The sequence below is a fragment of the Microcaecilia unicolor genome, chromosome 12, assembly GCF_901765095.1.
Source record: "Microcaecilia unicolor chromosome 12, aMicUni1.1, whole genome shotgun sequence".
Classification (NCBI taxonomy): domain Eukaryota; kingdom Metazoa; phylum Chordata; class Amphibia; order Gymnophiona; family Siphonopidae; genus Microcaecilia; species Microcaecilia unicolor.
Window position 1 is genome coordinate 107,997,784 of NC_044042.1, and position 5,331 is coordinate 108,003,114.

At 49.4% G+C, this 5,331-nt stretch overlaps 1 long non-coding RNA gene across 1 annotated transcript; it reads left to right on the forward strand.

Moving 5' to 3' along the window:
• Positions 1-3,086: 3,086 nt before the first annotated feature.
• Positions 3,087-3,779, forward strand: LOC115482226. The gene is made up of 2 exons (XR_003944045.1): positions 3,087-3,529; positions 3,585-3,779. It is a non-coding gene; the product is annotated as an uncharacterized LOC115482226 (long non-coding RNA).
• Positions 3,780-5,331: the final 1,552 nt, after the last annotated feature.

Consider the following 5,331-nt stretch of genomic DNA (forward strand, 5'->3'; position numbering starts at 1 on the left):
ATAGGCGTGTACTACCGGCCGCCTGGCCATGATGAACAGACAAATGCAGAAATGTTAAAGCAAATTAGGGACGCAAACTGGGCAACACAATAATAATGATTTCAATTACCCTGATATTTACTGGGTAAATGTAACATTGGGACACGCTAGGGAGGTAAAATTCCTCGATGAAATCAAGGACAGCTTTATGGAGCAGCTGGTACACCGAGTGCAGAGGCCAGCTGAGATACTGAGTCCACGATGAGTGCTGAGTCTGCATTGAGTATAGAGTCCAGCCGAGACAATGAGTCCACGATGAGTGCTGCGTTTACACTGAGTGCAGAGCCCAGCCAAGATAATGAGTCCACGATGAGTGCTGAGTCTACACCGAGTGCAGAGTTCAGCCGAGATGCCGAATCAGAATTGAGTTACAGTCCCGGGCAAGATGCTGAGTCCGGGTCAAGTTACAGTCCCGGCCAAGATGCTGAGTCCGGTGAGAGTTGCCGTCCCGGTCAAGATGCTGAGTCCGGTGAGAGTTGGAGTTCCAGTCCCAGGCAAGATGCTGAGTCCAGGTCAAGTTGCAGTCCCGGCCAAGATGCTGAGTCCGGGTCAAGTTGGAGTTCCAGTTCCAGGCAAGATGCTGAGTCCGGGTCAAGTTGCAGTTCCGGCCAAGATGCTGAGTCCGGAGCGAGTTCCCGTGCCAGCCGAGATGCTGAGTCTACGCTGAGTACAGAGTCCAGCCAAGATGCTGAGTCCGAATTGAGTGGCAGTTCCGGCCAAGATGCTGAGTCCGGTGTGAGTTGCAGTTCCGGCCAAGATGCTGAGTCCGGAGCGAGTTCCAGTGCCAGCCAAGATGCTGAGTCTATGCTGAGTACCGAGTCCAGCCAAAAGGCTGAGTCCGAATTGAGTGGCAGTTCCGGCCAAGAGGCTGAGGCCGGATCAGGTTGCAGTCTCAGGCAAGATGCTGAGTCTACTCTAAGTTCCCACTTCAACCAAGATGTTGACCTCCTTCTGAGTTCCAGCTCCAGCCATGAGTCAAGGTCCAGTCTGAAGTCCTGTTCGAGTTCCTGTCCGGCTTCAGATTCCAGAATGGGTGTGGGCTCTAGCCCAGTTCTGGCTGCTACAGTGGAGTGCCAGGAAGTCAAGGAAGTTGTGGACTCCTTCAGGAGATGGTTCCTGTTGAATAGAACTCCACTTGTTGCATCCAAGACTCTGATCCTGCTTAGCAGCCGTCCTAAAGAGCCTCGTGGTGGCCAAAGCCACTCTGGTTTCCAAGTTCCAGATGTACTTGTCACTTCCTGCCCAGCCGCCCAGATTTATGTTGTGAAACCCATTGGGAGATTTCATCACAGCTACCCATGGAGACCTAAATTGTCTTTTGAGACCTGGAGCTCCCGTGGGGACACGGGAGCCTTGAGGGGGAGGTGCTGTTATGATTGGGGTCAGAACCCCTCTCAAACCTACCTCTTTCCTGGGGGTCAGCTTCTTAGCTGGCTTCTGTTTCTTTTGTCTGTCCTTTCTGAGCTGGCTCTGTCTCTCTGTGCTGGCAGCTTCCAGCAGCATGGGGTTAATTGTTTCACTTTACTACAGCTGTGTGGGTGGACTGAGTTAGCTCTACCTCTCTTTGGGTGTACTGGCTTCAAGTGCTTAACGGTTTTGCATTGGTGTGGGTTGGGCCTCTCTGGGTCAGTGTGCTGTTGCCTGGGGCTAGGGAGTGTGACATCATCAGGGAGGGCCTTGATAAGGAAGTGGTGTTGTTTCCTTCAGAGCCTTTGCAATGGTGGTGTTTGCTTTAGGTAGGGTGGTGCAGTGTGCACTTCTGACTTTGTGTCTAGTTTCCCTGCTTGCTTTTGCTAAGGGCCAGGTTTAGTGTTAGTGCAGTGTGCACTGGTGACTGTGTGTTTAGCTTTCCTGCTTTTCCCTTATGGTTCCCCTGCTTTTCCCTCTTGGTTTTGGAAGCATTGCTGTGTGTAGGGCTTTGGAAGCTCTGTTGTTGATAGAAGTACTTCAGGGTTTGGTGTTGTTAGGAACACTGCAGAGTTTGCTGTTAGAAGTACTGCTGGTGTTTGTGCTATTGGGAGCATTGCAGTCTTTGCTGTTGGTGTTTGGTGATTTAGAATCACTTTTGGCTTATGTGTTAGCTTCCCTGCTTTTTCCTTGTGGCTCCCCTGTCTTTCCTTTTAGTGCTAGGAGCTCTTCTGGTTGCTTGCCAGAGTAGTGCTTAGGAAGCACCTTGTTAGTTTTGTATGTAGCTTGCTAGAGCAGTGCTTAGTTAGCTTGTTAGTTTTGTGTTTAGCTTGTTAGTGTAGAGCTCTGCTTGTAGCTTGGTGCTTAGTAGCACCTGTGTTAGCTTTGTGTTTAGTTCCCTGCTCTGTTAGTATAGGGCTTAGGAAGTCCTTTTTGTCAGTTTACTGTTAGGAACACTCCTGCTGGTTTAGGGCTTGAGAGCACGTAGATCAGTTTAGGTTTAGGAGCACTTCTGTTTCCAGTCCTGGTCCCTGTGTCATCCGGTATCCAGTAAGTCCTGCCGGCTACTCGAACCCAGGAGCTCAACTCCTGGGGGGCTTAGTAGCTAAGTGCAGGTGAAGCTGTACGGACCAGTCCAGTGTGTTCCAGTCCGGTGTGTTCCAGTCTGGTGCGCTCCGGTCCGGTGTGTGTTCCAGTCCTGTGTCCTCCAGTCCAGGGAATTGCAGTCCAGTGTTCCAGTCCTGTGTCCTCCACTCCGGGGGATTCCAGTCCATGTGTTCTGGTTTGCTGGGCAGTGCCTGCAGTCCCTGCCGGTGTGCTTGCCCAGTATTGGTTGGTGGGTTTTGCCTGCTGCTGTCGCTCCTCGGCAGCAGCCTAAGGGCTCACGTTTGCTCCAGAGCCCGGCCCCGCGGGCTCTGAACCTGAGAACCTGACAGGCGGTTAGCTTAGTGGAGTTTAAAAAAGGTTTGGAAGGCTTCCTAAAGGAAACGTCCATAGACTGTTATTAAATGGACTTGGGGAAAATCCACTATTTCTGGGATAAGCAGTATAAAATATTTTGTACATTTTTGGGATCTTGCCGGGTATTTCTGACCTGGATTGGCCACTGTTGGAAACAGGATGCTGGGCTCAATGGACCTTTGGTCTTTCCCAGTATGGCAATACTTATGTACACAATCTAAGGGAAATTAAAACTTGAACTCTATGCATGCAATGGGGCATAACCAGAAATGGATCAACATTTTTGCGTTGATGACATGGCAGGTCTGTCCCCGAGAAGTTTAGCCATGGCTGGTTCTTCTGCACTGCATCTTACAGACTTTGCCTCTAAATACATTGATCTAGTAGGGCATATCAAGAACTGGATTGGCCAGGTCAGGTGGCAAGTGCAACTCAACCACTTTATGCAGGAGATTCCAGCTCAGTGCAGGAGACTTAGCAGGTCTGCTGTCAGTGGCACGTCATAGAAACCCCATGTCTTTGTTTGGTGTCTTACATTGAATACACATACTAAGTAAATACGAGTTAGGAATTATTTCATCCTGGAGACTTTGTAAATCTGTTTTGCAAGTATGTGGGGTCAGTTGGCATCCATATAGATACGGACTATGTACCCACCAAGGAGGTTTGAATGACAGGAGATGGCGTCAGGTGACAAGGCTGAAGCTGTGTACACCCAGGGAGGTTTAATTGCTTCCTTACCATGCAGCCGCCATCTTGATACACTCAAATTACATTACTTTGTATGGCACAAGCTCCAGGCCAGATAACGGGCCAAACACAAACACTTATGGCCAGATTTAGTGAAAGGCACGAGGAAAAATTTACAGTTTTAAAAAATAAGATACAATTTTAGAGGACATAGGGTATTGGAACTCAGGAGGAGATAAGATTTTAGAATTGTAGAAGGTGGTAACAGCACTAGAAAGCGAAGTTACTTACCTGTAGCAGGTATTCTCCGAGGACAGAAGGCTGATTGTTCTCACTGATGGGTGACGTCCAACGGCAGCTTCAGGATCGGAGATCTTCCTAGCAACAAAGTTTGCTAGCCCATGCGCGCACCGCGCGACCGTCTTCCCGCCCGTAGCTTGAGCGTGCTCCTCAGTCAAGTAGAAAGCAAAGACAAGGGAAGAAACAACTCTAAAGGGGAGGGGAGGTGGGCGTGTTTGTGAGAACAATCAGTCTGCTGTCCTCAGAGAATACCTGCTACAGGGTAAGTAACTTCGCTTTCGCCAAGGACAAGCAGGCTGCTACTTCTCACTGATGGGGTATCCCTAACCCCCAGGCTCACTCAAAACAACATTGGTCAATTGGGCCTCGCAACTGTGAGGACATAACTGAGATTGACCTAAACCAAAACAACTAACTGAGAGTGCAGCCTGGAACAGAATAAAAATGGGCCTAAGGGGGTGGAGTTGGATTCTAAACCCCAAACAGATTCTGCAGCACCGACTGCCCGAACTGACTGATGCGTCGGGTATCCTGCTGTAATGAGATGTGAATGTGTGGACTGATGACCACATCGCAGCCTTGCAAATCTCTTCAATAGTAGCTGACTTCAAGTGGGCCACTGACGCTGCCATGGCTCTAACACTATGAGCCGTGACATGACCCTCAAGTCAGCCTAGCCTGGGCGTAAGTGAAGGAAATGCAATCTGCTAGCCAACTGGAGATGGTGCGTTTCCCGACAGACACTCCGCTTCTGTTGGGATCAAAAGAAAACAAACAATTGGGCGGACTATCTGAATGGGCTTGTCCGCTCCAGATAGGTCAATGCTCGCTTGCAGTCCAATGTGTGCAACTGACACTCAGCAGGGCGGGTATGTGGACGGGGAAAAAACGTTGGCAAGACAATTGACTGGTTAAGATGGAATTCCGACACCACCTTTGGCAAGAACTTAGGGTGAGTGTGGAGGACTGCTCTGTTATGATGAAATTTAGTATAAGGAGCATGAGCTACCAGGGCTTGAAGCTCACTGACTCTACGAGCTGAAGTGACTGCCACCAAGAAAATGACCTTCCAGGTCAAGTACTTCAGATGGCAGGAATTCAGTGGCTCATAAGGAGGTTTCATCAGCTGGGTGAGAACGACATTGAGATCCCATGACACTGTAGGAGGCTTGATAGGGGGCTTTGACAAAAGCAAACCTCTCATGAAGTGAACAACTAAAGGCTGTCCCGAGATAGGCTTACCCTCTACACGATAATGAAAAGCACTAATTGCGCTAAGGTGAACTCTTACAGAGTTGGTCTTAAGACCAGACTCGGACAAGTGCAGAAGGTATTCAAGCAGGGTCTGTGTAGGACAAGAAAGAGGATCTAGGGCCTTGCTGTCACACCAGATGACAAACCTCTTCCATTTGAAAGAATAACACCTCTTCGTGG